General features: G+C 45.1%; 1 long non-coding RNA gene across 1 annotated transcript; it reads left to right on the top strand.

Annotated features, from left to right (window-relative positions):
* The first annotated feature begins 1,400 nt into the window (after positions 1 to 1,400).
* LOC146205305 (uncharacterized) lies at positions 1,401 to 2,361 on the top strand. The gene is made up of 2 exons (XR_014703184.1): positions 1,401 to 1,748; positions 2,237 to 2,361. It is a non-coding gene; the product is annotated as an uncharacterized LOC146205305 (long non-coding RNA).
* The last annotated feature ends 19,526 nt before the right edge of the window (positions 2,362 to 21,887 follow it).

Genomic DNA, 21,887 nt, shown 5'->3' with positions numbered 1-21,887 from the left:
CGTGTACTGTTCAAGCTGACCCATGTTTTTAAGTAGTTTTAGGCACAAATGATAAGAACATGATGTGACAATTTCGTTATGAATTTTTGGTCTCACTTGTAATCAACTATTGGCCACATTCTGCAAAGGGAAATATAAGAGCAGCATGCAGTTGCGTGCTCGTTCATGTTATATAAAAGTACATATTAACGGTGCACACTTAGCTCAAGCTTCGCAACACAGTGAAAATATGCCCTAAAAACTTCATGATGGCAAAGCCTCCACTAATAATGCAAATACATCGTTGAATGTCAGTCAGAATCCGTAATGAATCAGCTTCTGTATGTCGCAGAAGGTAACTTTAGTGGTAGGACATATTTTATATTTATCATAAAACAAGTTCAGTGAGTCATCATACTAACAAACAGGATCCTAGATTGAACCTACCATGTAGGGCAGGACAAAGCTTTTTTAAACCAGTTGCAAAGTTCACTATATATATGCTTCAGGGTCTGACATTCTGCCCAAGCCTAGGTATTTTTGCCCGTAGCTTTTGCCGCAAAATGAGGTGCAGTCTGTATTGGAATCCTGTATGTCTTTGGAGAATTTAACTGTTATTTTTTTCTTTTCCTTCCTTTCTTAGCGTGGTTTTTTGGGCTTGTTGGTACATGATTCCAATACACTATAGCGCAGCAAAAGACGAGGACACAAGAGCGAGAGACGAACACCACGAGCGCTCGTGGTGTTCGTCTCTCGCTCTTGTGTCCTCGTCTTTTGCTGCGCTATAGTGTATTGGAATTCCTTTCTTAAAGTGGACACCATGCTAAAATGAAGTCACTTTAAACATTGAGGGGTTCTAATAATGACGGATTGATCCCACGCATACTATAGAGTTAACACGCATAGCAAAAACATTCGCGTATGAAATAAAAAGAAAAAAAAAATAGGATTACACGCGTCTTCTATCCGCGACTCGTCTTTTCAAAGAAGCATTCGGCCACTGCCTTTACTGTCCACACCCATCTTTCCCCCGTGCCGCGAACGGCGCCAGCATGTCCGGAGGGTCGAGAGTTACTTCCTGTCGGCTGGGGGGAAAAAGGGGGAGGGGGGGAGGGGTTGCTCCCTCTGGGTCTCTGCTCTCTGCCTTCTCCGTGGTTTGTCTTCACGGAGATGACCTTGGCTGCAGCATAGCTCGCGCAGCGGGGGCGGCGGCTCCCCCTTTTCACCGAAGCTGTTCTTCCGCGCCCTGTTTTCTTTGCACGCGGACGCGGGTACGCTGAGTGCGGCGATGTGCCAGTTCAGTTGGCGTTTTCCCGCCACCGTGGTCGCATCTTGCACTGTGAGCGAAGCACCGTATGTAGGTTTTTCGCTGGTGATTATCACGAAGATCGTTTTGTTCAAATTTGAGCGCGAACGTACGCATTTAAGTCTTCGGAGGAATCCGCTCTTGGGTGGCAGCTTCTGCGCAAGGAGGACGTGTTTAAGAAGTTCAACAGTCGCAGGCGTTTTGGATTCTGGGCGAAAAGCCGGCACGGGCGGAGGGAGCGTCTGCACTTTGGTGAGAGTTTTACTTTTTCCTATTCGTGTTTGTGCCAGTCTTGTACAGTGTGTGCTACAAGGGGAAGCGAGCATGTAAATATTTCTAGCAGGCAAGCCAGCCTCGTCGGAAAAAAAGGAGGGAGAGAGAGAGAACCAGGCTTGTCTCTAACGCGGACGCTGGGGCCGATGGAACGCCAGTTGGGATGGCGACATTTTCTTTCTTTTACAAGGTGACCGTTTTTGACGGATTGTTCGGCACAGTGCTGTACTCTTTCGATACGCTACTCGCGCTGAGACGGACACATTATCGAGATCATAATATGCCTCTGTCACACATTGTGGATTATTGAATCTGTGCAGCTCCACCATTTTTGCAGTGTTTGTTTTTGTTTCCACTCATTTTGGTGCCTATAGTTGGTAATTCTGCTTCAAGTTTTCTGGGTAGTAATGCTTGTGACTTGCACTTTGCTATTTATATTCACAATGGGATCTTTGACGGCAGCATATATTGTTTATCAGGGAGAAATGAACGATGTGGCAGTGCTGCCGAGCTGTGGAAGCGGCGGTCGATGCCGTCTAAGCAGTGAAAGACAGTGACAACTCATTTTAGACAAGAAATTTCTTGAGCTATGACGTGGAGCAGCGCACAAATGCCTTTCCTCTATTTTTAAGTTAGTATATACCGCAACTTAATTATGATTTATATTGTTTATTTCAGCATCACATGCGAGGAGTTCCCGGACGTATCAGCGTTTTACGCAAAGAATAGCCTGGCGTCATACCTTGCATATGAATTGAAATAAAGCAAATAAACAGCCCAGCTCATGTTATGGGTTCACCAAAGATGCATATTTTTTCTTTCTCATTAACGCGCATTTTTTATTCTGTGTTCCCTTTCCGCTGCGGATTAACAGAAAATGCTGCGTGATCAACGGTTAGCCGGGAGCAGGCACGAGGTGGTTTACATTAATGCAAAAGTAGAACAGCACATATCCTTGCTGCGGTCAGTCAACACATTCTATGTTCTGCTCGATCAATCAACAATTTAGTCAGTTTAGTGTAGGTTAATGAGTGAGTAAGTATAATGGGGCTTAAAAGATCAAGATCTGTTTTGTTCTTTTATGCCTCACTATGCTTATCATTAACCAGCACTGATCAGACAGGATTGTTGATTGGTCGGGCAGAACATAGAATGTGGTGACTTATCGCAGCTAGGAGATGTACTGTACTACTTTTGCATTAATGAAAATCACCCCGTGTCTGCTCCTGGCAAACCGATGGTCGTGTACTATTTTCTGTTGTTCAGGAGTGGAAAGGTAGCAGAAAATCAAAAAGCGTCACTTGCAGAGTTTCTGAAGCATTTGAGCCTGAAATCAACAGAATTTCAGTTGCGCGAATTCCAAAAGCGCTCTTAAGAAACACATGGGCCACTATTTCATAAGCGCTCAACAAGAGGTCAACACTGCATCATCCAAGATGTTGCCGATTATCAACAGACTTTCAACAGCGTGTATTGACACAACGCTTTCGAATTTCTATAGAAACCCTACATGCATTTTTGTAAGGGGCCGGACTTTGTCCCGTGCCGAATCGATCTATTTCACCACCGAAAAAGAATGTCTGGCTGTTGTATGGGCGGTGATGAAATTTTGACCCTATCTCTAGGGCCGGCACTTTCGAGTAGTGAGCAACCAGCAATCTCTGTGCTGGTTAATGAACTTGCGAGATCTCTCCGGACGCCTTGCACGATGGAGTTTAAGGCTACAGGAGTTCGACACGACCATCGTGTATAAGTCCGGACGTCAGCACAACGACGCCGACTGCTTGTACCGCTCACCTGTCGAGGCTGCGCGTGAAGACGAAGAACCAGACTTCCCCCTTATCGCAGCCGTTGACGCGCTCACTGTTACGCAGCAGCAACATGACGACCCGGCTCTCGCACCACTTATCGAAGCGCGTACTACAGAAGTTCCCCGTCTCTTCGCCAGAGCGCTGTCATCGTTTTGCATGCGAAACAATGTTTTATACAAGATCAAAATACTGCATGCATCCTGTTCAAGTGCCAAGATACCCACTTGAACAAGTTGGCATGGGTCTGTTGGGCCCTTTTCCAAATTCTGATTTGGGCAACAGATGGATAATTGTCCTACATATCACCTCACGCGTTATGCTGAAACACAGGCCCTCCAGAGCGGCACGGCAATCCAGGCAGCGAAATTTTTTATCGAATGCATCGTCCTGAGGCACGGCGCCCCGACAGTTTTAATAACGGACCGAGGCACTGCTTTTACTGCCAAACTGCTGGAATCTGTCATGCAGCTGAGCGGCACTACCCATCGCAGGTCAACGGCCTACCATCCACAAACTAATGGCTTGACAAAATGTCTGAACAAAACTCTCGCCGACATGACGTCCATGTACGTGGATGCTGAACATCGGTCTTGGGATGACATCCTGCCGTACGTCACGTTTGCGTACAACACGGCGCAGCAGGAAACAACCACAAATGACGCCGTTCTCCCTATTGTATGACTGCGAAGTTTTGACAATGCTGGAAGCCATGTTGCCCCATGGCGGCCGTGACCTCGAAGTTGGCGCCGAGGAGTTTACTCAACGTGCAGAAGAAGCGCGACAGCTGGCGAGGGCACGCATCCGGAATCAGCAAGGCCGATCACCGCCATCGTGTAGTGACTTTCGAACCGGGCGACAGTGTGGCTCTGGACTCCGATTCGGCGTCGTGAACTATACGAGAAACTTCTGAAACAGTACTTTGGTCCATACAAAGTGCTCCGTCAGCTGAGTGACGTCACGTACGAAGTGCTTCCGGACAGCTTTTCTACTACTCGTCGCCAGCAGAAACCCGAGGTTGTTCACGTCGTGCGCATGGAGCCGTACTTTTCGCGAGAAAATTAGCACACCGCCTTACCGCATGTTTATAGCTTTATTTTTTTTCCTGTTTTTGAGTTCATCAGGTTGACGCTTATTTTTTTAGAGAGGAAGGGGGGGGGGGTAATGTAGCGTGTGCACCAGCAGCCGCTGGGCGGCTGCTCATTGCGAGTCTCGTGCGCTGACTTGAAGAAGTGGCCCCGTGTCGTTCGATTAGAAGAGGCTGAAGTTTGGTGCTGACCGTCTCTCGGTGCTCTGGATCTGCTCTCCTGTGCCTGTTGGATCAATCCCCATTAAAACCAACCTTCTGGTTCCGGGGCTAAACGGCTACGCGACAATATTATTTTAGAATGTAAGGTACTTCAACCACCAGTGCACGACGCCGAAGCAAGGATTCGAGAAGCATTGGGGGTTTCGGGACATCCATGGCAGGCTAGGTCAAGGGAATAGTGTTGAACTGTGCAGAGGAAATAAAAAATTAACATAAAAATATTGAGCACTCGACGTATTACGATCTAGGCGACACTTCTCACCACCCCGTTAAAAAAGGGGACGCTAATAATTACCTACGTATTTACCTACTGTCGTGACCCAGGTTACGTGTTGCAGGTTGGTTGGTTGTCGGAGCAGGAACAAGGACGAGGCGCTGGAAACCGGACTTTGAATTGAGATGGGAAAACTGTTATGTAAAAAAATTTACATGGTAGCGTTTTTGTGGGAGACTGACGCAACCGTCTCCGTTTTTCCGATCCACGACACACACTTGTCCGTTTTATAGGGCTGATCCCCTATGTCCCCCAGATGGAAAGGCAGGGCAGTTTGTGAGGGAGTGTCTCTGTCACCTCACTCTCCCGCATTCTCACACACACGCACTGTTCGCACTTGTTGACACGTCCCTCTGTCTGGTTCTGGCTTGAGGGTGAGGAGGTGGCCGTCTAGATGGCGTAGATGGCGTCAGCCGCTTGTCTTCGGGCGTGGTTGCATCTGGGCTGACTCATCGGTCCAGGTGTCGCTGGGCTGCATTCGCCTAGACCACTTAGCCGAAAGCTATCCCCGTGGCTCACCACGGGAAGAAAGGAAAGAATGCGCGCCCGCTGTCAGTAGCGAGGCTCGATACTTCAAGGGACCGGAATTTGGTCTTTTTCCATCCTTTGTTCCGGTCGTCAACGTGTCGGCTGGACCTTGATAATTGCCACCGCGTGACGGACAATGCCCTTCGGCCGGCCGGTGCCAGGTGCAGTGGCGTCTCACCGGCGCCGATGTTGGGGAGCTCTGGCTTGGGAGGGGGTGAGTGACGCCTGCTTCTTGTCTCGATCTTTTGTCACCGCTCGTCGGATCACAACAGCTCGTCCGCCACCAGGTAGAGGCCTCGAATGGGGCTACACCTCATCGGTGTCCTCTGAAGAGGCCGCATCAGCTGGGCTGGTCTCCGGTTCCTTTTTTATCCAGAAGTGCGATGTCTGCAGGCCAAAGGCCTCAAGTAGGGCATTAGTGAGGATGTCTGCACAATACCCCCCCCCCCCCCACCAAGCGAGGCAAGAACACCGCCATCTCCTGAGCTGTGCCAGGCAACCAAAGAACAAGTCTTAAATTATAGGCTGTAAGAGTTCCCCCCCTTTCTGGTCACTCTACGGGCGTCCGGCAGAGAGAGCTGCTGACCAAACATACGCGGGCGATTTATTCACGCCGCTCTACAATTTTGGATCAAGTTTTGGTCACAAATAAAGACCGCAGCTGCCGCCGCGATCTCCGGACAACGGCTGAAAACAAGAACATCGAGAGATAAACCTACATCATAAACCACACTGGGCATATTGCCGCGAAACCTTCAAAGCTGTATTTGTTGTTTTTTAACAGCCGCCGGCATACAGGCTTATCACTCTATTTCTGGACCGCGTATCAGTTCCGTAATCTTTGTTTGTTAATGCTCGATGTCGCGAGTCACACCTTTATCAGTTTTGTTGTAGCGCACGATGCACCGAGATCTGTCTCGAAGGTTCCGGCCACTCGGGTGTCTTTCCACAATGTTCCAGCCCGTGCTGGTAGCTGTTTGCGACGTTATCTGGAGTGTTCTGTGCAGCCTTTAAATTGAGCGTTGCCGAGTGTGACGAGCATTCTTTGTTCGACGATCGACGAGCACGTTTGTTTCTATCGCCGCCGCCGAGCTGCTTAGTTCTTTTGCGGGCGCAAGTCAGCCCAAATAAAGAGTTTCTTTAGTGCAATCATCGACCCTTTATTTGTGTCGTCGACCTCGTCACCACTACGTGACAATATACTAACCTCAAACGATCAAGTGCTGTTAAAGAAAAGAAAATTTTGAAAGTGATATGTCCAAGAAAATTCGACTTCTTTGAGCATAAAAGAGTACACTCAGAGGAGTGCCTGGAAGCTATCACTTTGCATAGCGGAAAAAGCCTCCGCTGATGCCATCAGCATTTTCTTTTACGCAAGCTTGCCATAAGGCATATGATAGAAACTTGTGTAAATTATTTTCGGTAAGGAACCGGAGCAAGCTCCCACTCTTGTCATTGTCGGTGAGCCATTTAGAGAAGTCCTCTTCCCTTGTTGTGGTTAGTCCCACTTCGCGCAGAATCTGTGTCCTTGATGCCCTTGTCCCTGCACAAGTCTACAGCAGGTGGCGAACATCCACTTCTGCAGCTGGCGTGGAACACTTCGGGCATATGGTTGGTCCGATGTCTGCTTGAGATTCCCATCGGCATGTTACCGACGGGGTAAGGGCCGCCCAGCTCTTATCCTTCTAAGCCTCCTCCAATCTCGTTAAGTTACGAGGGAGTGGGAACGTACACGGGGGAATGAGGGCACGTGTACTTTTCCTTAAAGAGGATGCTAAGATGGGAACAGCGGAGCGGGCATCAAAAGGAAGCCTGGTGAGGGGCGCATTAGTGTTTGGAATTTCGTGTGTGAGGTGGTCAACTTTTCTCTGCTCAGCGTTCTCATAATCGTCTTGTGTCCAATGTATCTGGATGTGTATCTTTGTTTTTTTTTTTTATTGAGTGCGTGGATTTCCTGGGTTACACATAGCGTCTTTGTTACTTTCTTCAGTATTTTTATGGCGGCTAAGGAGTCTGTATAGATGTGGGCTTCTGTTATGGAATCTTTTATTTATGGCCTCCATAGCATCGAGGATTGCATAGAGTTCCATCACAAGCGGGTCCGGGTATTCTTAAACATATTCTTTATGTACCTTTAATTCACTGTGTGTTGGACTAGTAGCTGCTGTTCTACCGCCATTTTCTATAATTGATGCGTCCGTATATGCAATGCAGGTACCTGGAAGTGCATCAACCAGAGGTAGAGATGCCAGCTTTTCTTTGCAACGAAGCCGAGTGGTCTTGTTCGTCGTAAAAGTCGTGAATTCCCACGGAGGGGGGTCAGTCATTGGTGGTGTTTGAACTGCCACTTCGTTGTACAAGGATGCTATGGGCATAACGTACTTTCGCTTCATATCCCTTGTTGCCTCTCGTTGTTCAATTAATTCTGTCAACGTATTTATCTGTGCAAACTCTTGGGGAATAGGGATAGAGGTAAGTTTTGGTAAGGCCGTGATAGTGCGCATTGCGTTTCTATTTATCGTTTCCAATTTCGTGTCGCCTCGTGAGGCTTTGGAATTGGGCCTGGTATAGTATCCTCGGCTGTAACACCGATTGTACAAGACGTCTTGCCATGTCCGCTCGAGCTCCTCCTCCCCTAGACGAAATGCGTTTTATCAAGTTTAAGGAAGTCGCAGCTACTTTTTTCACCTTATGAAGGCATTGTGTTCCTTTGCCGGATTTGTGAATTTCTAGGCCAAGAACTCTCAACTCGTCCACCTCTTCCAATGCCTGATTTCCAATCTTTAGGGTGACTCTTTGCGTTGCCAATTGTTTTCTTCCATTCTTGTTTGCAACATGAATGTAACTGGACTTTTGAGGTGACAATTCTAGACCTGTATATTGGACGTACTCAGCTGTGGTATTTAAAGCCTCTTGCAGCTACCGATTCTGTCTCTCAAGTTGTTTATGAACAGACCAGATCGTGACATCATCTGCGTATATCATGAACCGCACTTCTGGTATTTCAGCTAATTTCCACGCCAATGGGATCAGTGCGATATTAAATAGCAAAGGTGCCAACACTGACCCTTGTGGCACGCCTCTGTTCGAGGTGTAATTGCCAATCTGTTTTCCGTTTATCCGGATAGAAAACGTCCTGTCCTTAAGCAGATTATGTACTGCTTTTATGACCTGCAAGGGAATGACCATACATTCCATGTTGCTAAGAATCTTGGCATGTAACACGTTGTCGTATGCCTTCGCCACGTCGGTAGCCACTACAGGCGACATGTGTATGACCTCTTCAGCGAGCATAGCCAGTTCATTTTCTGTGCCAAGGTTTGTTCGGAACCCAATTTGTCGAGCATGGTATTTTTTATTACTTTCCAACCACTATGACAGGCGGGTGGCTATCATCTTTTCATAGATCTTGCAAATTGTGGGTGTTAGCGAGATAGGCCGCAAAGATTCTAGGCTTGTTGGAGGTTTCCCAGCCTTTGGTTTTGGGACCACCACCGAGTGTTTCCAGCCGAGTGGAATGTCTCCTCCTTGCCATACCTCATTTATCACATCCAACAAGCTGTCAACTGAGGCTCCTTCTAAATTCTTGAAGACTTCATAAGGAATATCGTCATGTCCCGGCGCAGTTTTACCATTCGCTTCTTCTATAGCAGCCAATAACTCCAATTTTGTAAATGGTGATGTTATTCCTGTTTTATCAACCGCATCCACTGTCGGTGAAGGCGCCGGATAATGTGCACGGTTCGGGAAGAAAAGGGCAGCAGCCTGATCTGCAAACTCCTCTGGTGTAAGCTGTAATGCGAGTCTAATACTTTCCGCATGATCTTTAACCTGCCGCCTCTTTTCCATGCCATGGAAAGTCCTCCAGAGGGCCTTGTTGGTCGTTCCTAAGCCCAAACGACTGCACCATTCATCCCATCTCCTATGAGCCAGCTGCTTTTAATATCGGCGAGCCTGTGCCGTTACTCTATTTACCTCAATTTTTCTTTGCACATCTTCAGGATGCCGACCAGCCTGTATCTTGACCCGTCTTCGGCGTGCCCAAAGTTTTAGTGGGTGCAGGTCGGGAGTTAGCTGATCTTCGTTCACTGTAGTTGTAATGGTGTGATCCTTGAGTACCGTTTGAAGGGTGGTAACGAGAGTATTCGGGCTAACTGAATGAGTTCGTGTATCTTGCCTTACACCATCCCAGTGTGTTATAGAAGCTTTCTTTCGAATTTTCTTCATATGTCCCAAACTAAGACCAACACTAATGGGGACATGGTCACTACCCCACGCATCTAATTCCTCCAGCCATTGTGGTGCACCAGGGTCCTTCCACCCCGTCAAGTCTGGTGAGCGTGTTTGTGTTGCAGGTAGTGCTGCGACTCCTGGATGATTTAGCAGTGTAAATTCCATTTCTGTGAAGGCAGTATGAACTTGATCACCCCTTTTAGAATCATAATCATATCCCCATACAGTGTGCGGAGCGTTAAAACCTCCACCGATTAGTATTGCAATTCCAGAGTATGAATGGCGAATATGCTTAACCCATCCAAGATTAGGTACCGTGTTTCTTGGCCGAGCGTAAACGGACACTAATATAAGGGGCGTTTTGTTCGGACGCGTGAGTACAGCAACTACTTCCTGCTGAGTGTTGCACCACTTGCTCAAGTCAAGTGGCGTTTGGGGAATGTTGGCCCTAATATAGACGGCAGCTTTTCCCGGCGTTTCGGCCTCTGCTCTTGCTCGTTTATCAGGGATAGAAGGACACTAGTACCCTATATATCCTGTTATTGAATATATTCTATTGCGTTCCTGTATCAAGAACGCCCATGAATGCAGCTTGCCGTACAATATTTTTGTCTTGATTTCCCCAACTTTATTAGAGAGCCCTCTGCAGTTCCATTGTGTAATCTCTTGCCACTTGTTTCGGCTACTTCTATCCATAATGTAAGCTGCTCTGAATGAGGTGTGTCAGTTGCGTAAGTGCGTCCAGTACCGCCTCCCACATTGGTGTGTTAACGGCAGGCTTACAATTCGCAGCATCCACTTACCTTGCTGTCGTACTGCCTGCAAGCGTTTCTTTCTGTTTTTCTGAACTCTCCTTTCGGCGTTGGGCTATACGCGCTTTCTTTTGTCGCAGCTGTGCAATTTGTGCTGAAAGCATCGCAATTTCTTTTTCTATTGCATCCTGCTGGCTTGTGCAGTCTTCAAGTTCCAGAAATTCATCAGCAGTGAATGCCACTGTGCTCCGTTTTAGGCGTCGTCCATTCTTCAGCGTAAAAGCAAAAGATGCACTGTTTTGTGCAACCACTGCAACAGGCTCTTCTTCTTCAGGAGGATCATCAAACAGCTCTTCGGTCAGAGCTACAAATCTGTTTTTATCCACTAACGGTGCACATTGTTTCCGTCGTCCAGCCCTTTGCTAACTCGAGCTTTCGCTTTTTCGTCGGCCACTGAGACGAAGTGATATCGTGATCATCAGATTTGCATAGGCCGCATTTGAATTTCACCTCTCCCGATTTAGTCATGTATTCGGGGTTAACTCCATATGGACAAAATTTCTGCGTATGGCCTTCTCTGTAGCACTTTTAACAGTGCACCTGTCTAGGTTTGTACGTTTTGGGTCGCACTATGCGGCGGCCGTTGTAGTAAAATCTGTCCGGAAGAGTATCTGGTCCCTGTAATGTGATCAGAAAGGTGCCTCTGTTCCCCATACGACATGCTGCTAACACAGTATGTGTTCCTAATACGAGGTCTCTGGCCACCGTCTCCGGGGAATCTTGTAGGTCTAAGTCATAGACGACGCATCGCGAGTGTTTGAACTAGACGCAAAATACGTCTGGACAGGAAGATACTCCTCTGCCATGATTGGAATTCGTGTTATTGTGCTAATTTTGCGTGCATCCTCAAGTGTGGCTAAATGTACTGTGACAGTATTAGATGCCCTGTGGCGTACAAACCCCTGGTAACCTGTGGTACCAAGCACTGCGTCTATCACTCTCTGTATAGCTTTGGTGGGTATCTTTGTGATATCAAACTGCACTGTTGGTCTGATATGCACTCTGAAGGATTGCTGCAAGGCTGGTGTTGGATAAGCAGGCTCTAGCTTATCAGGGGCGGCCCTTATACCTTCTTTGCCGGTGGTGCGTTGACTGGCGGCTCAGGCAGTTTGACCAGCCGGGGTGTCCGTTGAGAAGCGTTAGTGACGGCTTCCTGTTGCACATCCATAGCCTGATGTGTATCGTTTAGCTCGGGTAACTGCCTGAGCGTTGTCCTCGTATTCGAAGTAATGTCCGCGTTGCTCTGTGGCCAAGTGCTAGCTCCACGTAACGGCTCGTTACCGCAGCCTACCGTTGTACTTGCAGAAGTCACAGCGACTACAGGAGGGTCCATTAGCGTCCCCATTCTTGACATCTTATTGGCGCTGAGGCTCCGCGGAGCCCCGGTAGGCCTAGCAGCAAGGCCGCGTCGGCATTCTGCAGCTCCTACCTGGAGGGCTGCGTCCTTGGCGATCTTCTTGCCACGCACGGGTTGTTTGGCCTTTATGCTCTTCTTCAAGAGTTTGATGGCCGCTGTGTGGGCGCGGACTACAGAAGTGGCTAGAAATCTTACTGGACGGTAGCGCACTTCAAAATTATGCTCCTGTAGGGCGAGACTCCAGCGCAGCAAACGGCCGTTTTTCGAAGACATGTTCCGGAGCCATGTCAGTGGACAGTGCTCTCAATTATGAATCGGGAGCCGGCCAAATAGCACTGAAGCTTTTGCGTAGCCCACACTAAACAAGCGCACCGTCTTCTCCGAGGCGCTGTAAGCTTCTTTTCGCGCCGTGAGCTTCCGGCTTGCGTCCGCAAGGTCTTTATGAATTCGTGCCAGTCCGTTGCACTGGATGTCTTTAGTGTACTGTGCTGTCTTCCTGCGTTCACCAGCGTCTCGCATACGAAGTGATCACTCTCGAAGTTAAGGTTAATATTGGTCCATTTCGCCTCTAATTCTTCACTTGCTTATGCGAGGCCTTGGGATGCGGTTTACGCTGTGCCCTGTCGCGGGCCAGAGCTTCGAAAAACTCCTTTCTGTGAGCACACAACCCGCAAATTTTTAATCGCGATGTTACGTTGGCCAGAAGGCCATACGCGGAACAGACTGACAAATTGTCTAATTATAGGGAAGGGGGATGCTCGCATTGGTACAGGCAGGCTTGGGTAACCTTTTAATTTGAAAAACATTGACTGAACCCCTTTTCGAGCAGCGCCAGATCATAAAAACACCGCGACGCAAAAAAGCGGGATATTATGAAAGCCTTCGCTATTTTAAAGGAAATGCCGACTGCGTGATCAAACTGTCGATATCCGTGTTTCCGTGCCAAATTATCTATCTTGATGGATCACTCGTGTACTAGTGGCGATAAGTCTGTTTCGTGTTGCTGATTTTTGTGTGTGTATGTTGGACTAATTTCTTCTATTTCTGTTTTACAATAAACTGCAGTTGCTAGAAGCGCCAGTGTCAAGTGCTGCTTACCCTGTGCCGTTGTCCTCGTGCTAACCTTTATTATTTTTTTTTTTAAATCGACATATGTTCCTGTTTTGCCTTTTTTTTTTGCTCGCACTTTTTTGCATCTTTTACCTTCCCCTGCTTAACCGAAACTAAGGTAACCTATAACAAGCTTCGATGGCTTGGTTTATTGGGTTTAACGTCCCAAAGCGACTCAGGCTACGAGAGACGCCGTAGTGGAGGGCTGCGGAAATTTCGACTACCATGGGGTTCGTCACGCGTGCACTGACACTACACACGGGCGCCTTGCATTTCGCCTCCAGTGAAAAGTAAGGCGGCCGCGGTCGGGATTCGATCCCAAATTCTTAGGTACAGCAGTCAAGCACCCTAACCACTGCACCACCGCGGTGAGGCTAACAAGCTTTGAAAATTGCGATGCTGCATATTCCTCCGGTATAAGGTTCAAGCTATTTATTTGCTCCTTTCGGCGTCAAATTGCCTTACGTGTTCAGGTCAAGTTGCAGAAATAGACACACTACTTGACTTCGTTCTTGAAACAAAGTATTTTTGTAATGCTTGATGTCGGGCAGACAAGCTTTTAATTTATGCTTATATGCTATATAAATATTCGGGGGTACCTAAGATTCAGCGTTAAAGGTATACGCGATAGCGAACGCTCACCGACGACGATGGTTTTTCGATTTTTAATTTTAATTTTTGTATGTTTTTTTTTTTTATTTTTGATTTTAAGTGCCGGGCAATGACGTCCCCCGTAAGCTCAGACGCCGCTTCCTAAAATTTGATGCGTTCTAATGCGCGATGAGCGGAACGCGCTGTTTGTGTTCGATGCAATACCGAGGGACTCCAGCGGTATGCCGTAATAGTTTCGCACACACCGGGATCGATGGAGGCGAAACGGAAATGCACCCGTGTGCTATGCGATGTCAGTGCAAGTTAAAGATCCTTAGGTGGTCGAAATTACTTCGGAGACCTTCACTACGGCTCCTATTTCTCTCTTTCTACTTTCATTCCCGCCTTCCTCCCTTCCCTTACGGCATGGTTCAGGTGTCCACAGAAAATAAGTGTGACAGATACTGCGCCTTTCCTTTCCTGTAAATCAATTTAATTTTAATTTACACACAGACAATGCTTTTTTTAACTTTTTATGCTTTATATTTTCTGTTTTCTTATACACAGATATTTAGCACTAGCAAACATTGGCTTTCCCTTCTGAACGTTTTTACACCTTTCTACTCGCTTTTTCAATGTTTCATTGTTCGATTATTTCGATTAATTCATCAATTAAACACTCTAATTTTTAAAAATAGCATCACGAAGCATTGGCGTTTGCTTCTGATGGTTTTGACACCTTTGGCTTCGCATTTTTCCATTTTTTTTTCTTTTCAATCATTTTTCTTTGAAAGTGAAGTGAAAGTTTATTAGCTTGAAGATATTTACAACGTGTATAAAAATACAGACGAGGGTCCCATAGTCAGAAAACTGCACCGGGACCCTCGATAGATCACTAAAACAAAATAAATAATAACAGCATAGTTAGCGAATGGTTATAATATACAAAACATGGCAAATCAGTATTTTTACACAAAAACAAAGGCACTAACACAGGTATTAGACATAAAAAAAAATTAAATACTCCTTCAAGTTATTCTTAAACGTGGGCAAGGACATGTATATTTTCAGTGTTAAAGGCAATGAGTTCTAGAATGAAATGGCTGCAAAAGATGTCATTTTTCTATAATTAGTACGAACTTCCGGGAGTAAAAAATTGTTATTCGCTGCAAATCTTGTAGAGTTATAGTTCTAAAGTAGTATCGGATTAACAAACAGGAAATGCAGGCTGCCATTCAACAGCCTAAAGAACGCGATTACAAGGTGATACTGAAAGAGCTGGTGGACTGATAAGATACGATGTTCATATAATAAGGGACGAGCGTTAGTAAGTGCTGCAGGTGATAATGCGGATGGCATGATTTTGTATATGCTGTGCAGACGATAAATGGCAGTCGTAAGTATTTCCCCAAACTACAATTCCGTAAGTGAGGCGACTGTGAATGAAAGCATAATACAGAGATAAGAGAATGTAAGAAGGAAAATATGGGCGTGCTTTAATGAGAGCTCGGATGCCAAACATAGATATTTTTTTTCAGATGAGCGATGTGGGCTGAGAATTTAGGTGCAGAATCAAGAATGACGCCCAGAAAGCTAGTGTTATCGGAAGCTGGAATGGTGTAAGAACAGAGGGTTAACGTAGGAGTGCATGGAAGGATTTTCTGGCTACTTTTGAAGATTAAAGACTGTTTTAGTGGGGATAATAACAAGGTGTGTGTGTGTGGGGGGGGGGGGGGGGAGGTTACTGAGACACCGTTTTGTTTTGTTACTCAAAACGGTATTCAAATCCACAGTAAGATTATCAATGAACCTGTTAGATAATGACACGGTAGTATCGTCAGCATATAAAACACAGTGAGTTGGACTAATAGAAGTAGGAAGGTCGTTAATATTTGATATTAACAGTAAAGGTCCTAAAATAGATCCCTGAGGAACACCTTGGTTAATAGTTTTGCTAGAGAGGTAGTTGTATTAATACTGATTATTTGTTTACGATCTTGTAAGTAGCTTTTCAAAAGGAGAGACACAGGGCCTACTATGCCATAAAATTCTAGTTTATTAAGCAAAATCAAATGGTTAATCGTATAACAAGCTTTTGGGAAATCTAAAAACACAGAACCAACAAATTCGCCATTGTCAATGCCATGCTTAATAAATTCACTCAAAGAGATGAGAGCCAAGTTAGTTGAGCTGCCGGACCTAAAACCAAACTGACAGGCGGAGATAATAAATTTATTTAGATAATTGTCTAAGCGACTGTTTATTAATTTTTCAATTACCTTACTAAGAGATAATAATATAGATATTGGACGATAGTTAGATATTATTTGTCTGTCACCTTTTTTGAAGACCGCAATGACTTTCGCTGTTTCAAGGCAAGCAGGAAAAACGCCATTCTTCAAGATGAGATTAATAATATGACAAAGCGGTTTAGAAACTAGATTAGCAAAACGTTTCAGGTGTCGTGAGGATACGTTATCAGGTCCAGGACTATAGTGCCCTTGAGACTAATAATAACTCGATTTCACAAGAGGAAATAGGAAAAAGAAAGAAAGATTAATTAGTGCGTTTCAAATCTAGCTCTGGTGGAAGTGGAAGTCGGTTATGTGGCTCAGAAAAGAAGTCACTGAAAGCATTCGCGATGTCAAATGGCCCAGTGTTGATAGTACCATTGAAATTAATTTCAGTAGGGGCATTGTTAGCGCAGGGCAAATTGAGGAATTCGCTCAGGAGTCTCCATTGCTTTTTAGTGTCGTTAGCGTTTTTACACAGTTCGTGTTCATAGTAAGATTTTTTTTTTTCGCGTGTTTAAGTAAACTGTTCAGAACAGTGGAGTATTTTTTGTAGCAGACTTTCAAAGAAGCTTTAAACGGCTGCTTCTTCGTTTTTCTGTACAAATTTTCTTTTCGACGCATACTACTTAATAAACTATTTGTAAGCTGGGCGTGATAAGAGACAAACGAGGCAGAGACCTCACTGAAGCCTCAGAGATAAAGAAGAGGTGGCAGGAATACACAGAAGAACTGTACAAGAAGGACCCGTATGTGCAAACCCAATATAAGACGGTTGGGATTACTGATCTCGAGCCGTGCATCCTGAAGAGTGAAGTTGAATGGGCCTTAGCCAGCCTTGCTAAGAACAAAGCTAGCGGAATTGATGGCATTCCAGCTGAGTTGCTTCAAAACCTCAACCATGACGACGCTGTTAACATTGTATATACATTATGTCAGCAAATTTGGACAACCCTGCAGTGGCCACAGGATTGGAGGAGGTCAGTTTCCATCCCCATTCCAAAGAAAGGCAGTGCCAAAGATTGTTCCAACTACCGCACGATCGCGCTTATTTTGCATGCTAGCAAGGTGATGTTGAAAATCCTCCAAGGTAGCCTGCAGCACTATGGGGATCGGAAGCTTCCGGACGTGCAAGCTGGGTTTCGCAAGGGCAGAGGAACTAGAGATCAGATTGCCAACCTTCGCTGGATCATGGAAAAAACAAGAGAGTTCCAGAAACCCATCTACTTCTGCTATATTGATTATGCGAAAGCGTTTGACTGTGTAGATCACAGCAGATTGTGGCAAGCTCTCCAAGAGATGGGAGTTCCGATTCACCTCATCTGTCTCCTCAGGAACCTGTATGAAGGGCAAGAGGCCACAGTCAGAACTGGGCATGGTATTACTGATTGGTTTCCGATTGAGAAAGGAGTGAGACAAGGCTGCATACTGTCGCCTTGCCTATTTAACCTATATGCTGAGTGCATCATGAGGAAGGCCGGTCTGGACGAGTCTTCAGCTAGAGTGAAGATTGCTGGGAAACGTATCAACAACCTTAGATATGCGGATGATACCACTTTAATGGCAGAAAGGGAAGTGGAACTCAAGAGACTTCTGATGCGCGTACAAGAAGAGAGTGAGAAGTTTGGGCTTAAACTGAACATTAAAAAGACAATGATCATGGCGTCTTGCCCTATCAAGTCCTGGAGCATCAAGGGACAAGAAGTGGAAGCTGTGACAGATTTTCTCTTCTTGGGCTCCAAGACTACCCCGGAATGAGACTGCAGCCATGAAATTAGGAGACGCCTGGTTCTGGGAAAGAGAGCCATGGCTAGCCTTGACCGCCTAGTTAAGAGCAGAGACGTTAGTCTGCCAACCAAGATCCGTATAACTCGTGCTATGGTATTTCCAGTTGTGATGTATGGATGCGAGAGTTGGACTGTGAAGAAGGCTGACCGCCGAAGAATTGACGCTTTTGAATTGTGGTGCTGGCGGAGACTCTTGAGAGTTCCTTGGACTGCCAGAAGATCAAATCAGTCGATATTGTCGACCATAAACCCTGACTGCTCATTGGAGGGTCAAATTCTAAAGTTAAAGCTCTGCTATTTTGGTCATCTGATTAGAAGAGAGGAGTCGCTGGAGAAAGATTTGATGTTGGGAAAGGTTGAGGGTCACCGGAGAAGGGGTAGGCAGCGAACGCGATGGTTAGATGGCATCCTCGAGGCGCTGCAGATGAAGTTATGTGATGTTAGGAGGATAGTGAGAGACCGGAAAGCGTGGCGTGATATGGTCCATAGGGTCACGAAGAGTCGGACACGACTGAACGACTGAACTGAACTGAAGCCATGGATTATGGGGAAATTTGTAATTCTTTTTACATTTAACTATTGCTGTACTCTCAAGTATGCAATTGGAAAAAAGGGGACAAAAACACTTCATTGCTCCCTCCGGATTGCTGGACAAAAGGCACGGATATTCGTTGTTGAATCTGGAATTGTAGAAAATTGACCGTGGAGGACGGCACGATTTACTGTGCGTAACAAAAATAGGAAACTGATCCGTAATGTCAAGCTCAATTACCCCTAAGTGGGGTGAAGGTGATATATTTGTCAGGGCATGGTCGATTAAAGAAGATCCACTGGAAGTACACCTCGTTGGAGCATTGATGATAGATTCGTAGCCGAACCCACTGAAGCAATCGGTATAGAAAACAACATTAGGGTTATCAGTATCTAAAAGATTAATATTAATGTGACCAAGAATTAAAACACTTTTGTTTTCGAAAGATAGCTCATTAATGTGGTGTCTAATGCTAACAAACTCCGGGATTGATGAAGACGGTGAGAGGTAGATGCAGTCGAGTACCAACTTTCGAGAGTCAGTGGAAAAGAGAGAATGGTTAGCTTCTATTCAAACAGATTCACATTGCGGTACATTCAGAGCGAGATCAGATCTACGCTGGTAAAAAATTTCAGGGAAAATAAAAATTGCAGCGCCTCCGTGGCTGCTAGACGAGCGATGACAGTATTCTGGAAGATAAGATGTAAAAACAAATAGATTGCCATCAGAAGTGGAAACCCAGGTCTCCGAAACGCAGATGAAAGAGAACAAGTGCTGAAGTGAGATGATAAAATTATCGATAGAGGCTGCGTGCATTTGAAATGGATCGAAGAATGACTATGTTTGCAAAGATATGATGAAGCTTATCAGGAGATAGCGGGGTGCCTAAGGTTTCAGCGCCGTCAGAAGCCATGAATGTGTATGAACTAGTGGAAGACCTGAAGGTCTGTTTCTGTGCTTATGCGGAAGACCGTGCTCACGTCAGTCTCACGCGCAAGTATGCGACAATTGTCAGTCTAGAGATGCTGCCATTTCAGTTAATTAACTGATCAATTGCTCTAAATTTATTGAATTACCATCATCGATCATTGTATTTTCATTGTGAGCCTTTGAACACTTTTGAACCCTCTTTTCCATTTTTTTTTAAATTACTTCAATTATTTAATTGACAAATTACACACTGTATATTTTTTTAATTAGAATTAGCAAGCATTGACTTTTCATCCTGAGCAATTTAATATCTTTCAACCCCTTTTCTCAATTTTTTCATTTCTTTCACTCATCATTACAATGCTTTCATTAAGTCACCATCGCTTATCACGCACTAATCAATCATCGATCACAACATCCACACATTACCATGAAACGATTTTTTTACGCAGTCCCCGATTGTTTCAGACACGCAGTGCCGACTGGGCAGCAGCGAGGCAGCTGAGGACGACGCTTTGTTCAACGGGCATCTTCTTTTCTTGCTGATTCAGATACAACCGGACAAAGAACGATTGCTTTCCCACGTGCTCTCTACGGTACCGCTGGCTGCATCTGATATCGAGGCCAAGAGTATCAGACTATCACCGCCGGACGAGGAGCGTGATCTACACGACAGCTACCACGTGGCCACCTGAGGGCTACAAAAGCTGGGAACATCGGTGCCTCAAGCCACTGGGCAGATGCGAGGCAGCTGAGGACGACGCTTTGTTGAACGGGCATCTTCTTTTCTTGCTGATTCAGGTTGGACATTGAAGTTATCTTATAGTCACATAGTTATACATAGTGCTGTCTTTCGCTGCTGCCAGTTTTTGTTTTTGTTGCCAATTTTCTTGTTTATACAGAACATGGGTACTCGTTTTGAGGACTTGAGAGAAGAGTTAAAAAAAAGAAATGAAGGAATTTAAGAGCAAGGTTGAACGAGACCTCAGAAAAGAACTGAGGGAAATTAAAGACAGCCTTGAGTTCTACAACAAAGAATATGAAGACTATAAAGCGAAAAATGAGGCTCTAGAGAAGGAAAATGAAGCTCTGAGAAAAGCAAATGAAGCCTTGCGAACCGACTGTGATGACATGAGAAAGCAAATAGAGGAGCACGATCTCAGGGTCGTAGCAGGAGAACAATATTCTAGAAACTGCAATGTTGAATTTAAAGGTGTTTTGCAAGAGCAAAATGAGGATGTCACAAGCACCATTTGCAAAGTCGCAGCATTACTAGACATCACAATAACTCCTGAAGACATTGATGTTTGCCATAGAGTAAAGGCTCGTAACAGCTCATCTTGTCCAAATATTGTTCTAAAACTAAAAAGCCGTTCACAACGCAACCTGTTGCTTCAGAAAGCGAAAACAACCTGACTCTCAATGGCTGACCTTGGACATTCATCGAGTGAAGTCCCCATTTTCATAAACGAGCACCTCTGCCCAGCACTAAAGCTGCGACTGGGTAAAACTGTTGAAAAGAAAAAGGCTTGCAACTGGAAGTATGTGTGGGTGAGGGATCAATTAAGTGCTCTACTAAACACTTTCAGATTTCAGTTTGACATCATAATGCTAACCGAAACATGGTTTACATCTGTTTGTGACGTCATGAAGGATGCAGAATATAGCACATTCTTTTTTAACCGAGCGACCAAACGTGGTGGTGGTGTCCTTATGCATGTAAAACAGTCACTTCAATGTGAATTGCTTGAAGAATTTTCTTTTATAACGCCAAGTACAGAGTGCCTTGCTGTGATATATCAAAAATATCTGTTTGTAGTGATGCATCGTCCTCCTGAGGGCAATGTGTCAAATTTTCTCGTTCTCATCGATAAGATACTAAATTATGTAAACGAAAATAAGCTCGTGCTTATCCTCGGAGGTGATCTTAATATTGACCTGTTAAGTCCATCTACACTACAACACAATTTTGAAACACTCCTGGACTCGCATGGCTTCAACAACCTAATTAAATCTGCTACACGTGTAACACCAAACAGTAGTACTTTGATAGACCTGTTTATAACCAACCAAACCATACAAGATACCACCGCCGGCGTTTTCGCCTCACATATCAGTGATCACATGCCAATTTTTTTATTTAGTTGATCGACCTCTAGAAAGAGGGTAAAGAAACCAGACGTTTGCCAGAAAATGCACGATATAAACGACAACACATTGGAAAAATTTCGCACTATCATCTCAGAAACAGACTGGGATGCAGTGTATTGCTCGCAAACGTCTGATGAAGCATATAATACTTTTTGTCTCTATTTTTAAAGTCTTACCTATCATCATTCATTTTAGTCCCTAAGCAAAGGACTAGCAAATCAAAGAAACCTTGGATAACGAAAGAATGCCTTAAGATGATAAAAAGGAAAGTTTAACTGTTCAAAAAGTTCATAACCACACGAGACACAAATGACTGGAAGATTTTTAAACGCCATAGAAACAAAACCAATGCTGTGATACAGAATAAGAAGCGAGAATACCTTTTTAATCTTTTTTAGCCAGAGTACAACTCTAAACCGGATGCTTTGTGGAAAAACATAAACAAGATTTTAAACCTTTCTTTTACAGATCACAGCGTTTCCGAATTAACATTAAATGCCTCTCTGGTATCTGGTGTTGAGTTGGCGGAAGCTTTCTATCATTATTTTGTCAACATAGTTTCGAGTTCACATCATTCTGAGGCAATAAATGGAATTAACAGAAACAGCGATAGTTA

The sequence above is a fragment of the Amblyomma maculatum genome, chromosome 1, assembly GCF_055883805.1.
Source record: "Amblyomma maculatum isolate TAMU_Amacu chromosome 1, ASM5588380v1, whole genome shotgun sequence".
Classification (NCBI taxonomy): domain Eukaryota; kingdom Metazoa; phylum Arthropoda; class Arachnida; order Ixodida; family Ixodidae; genus Amblyomma; species Amblyomma maculatum.
Note: the sequence above shows the minus strand (reverse complement) of the source record. Positions and strands in the feature narration are given on the sequence as shown.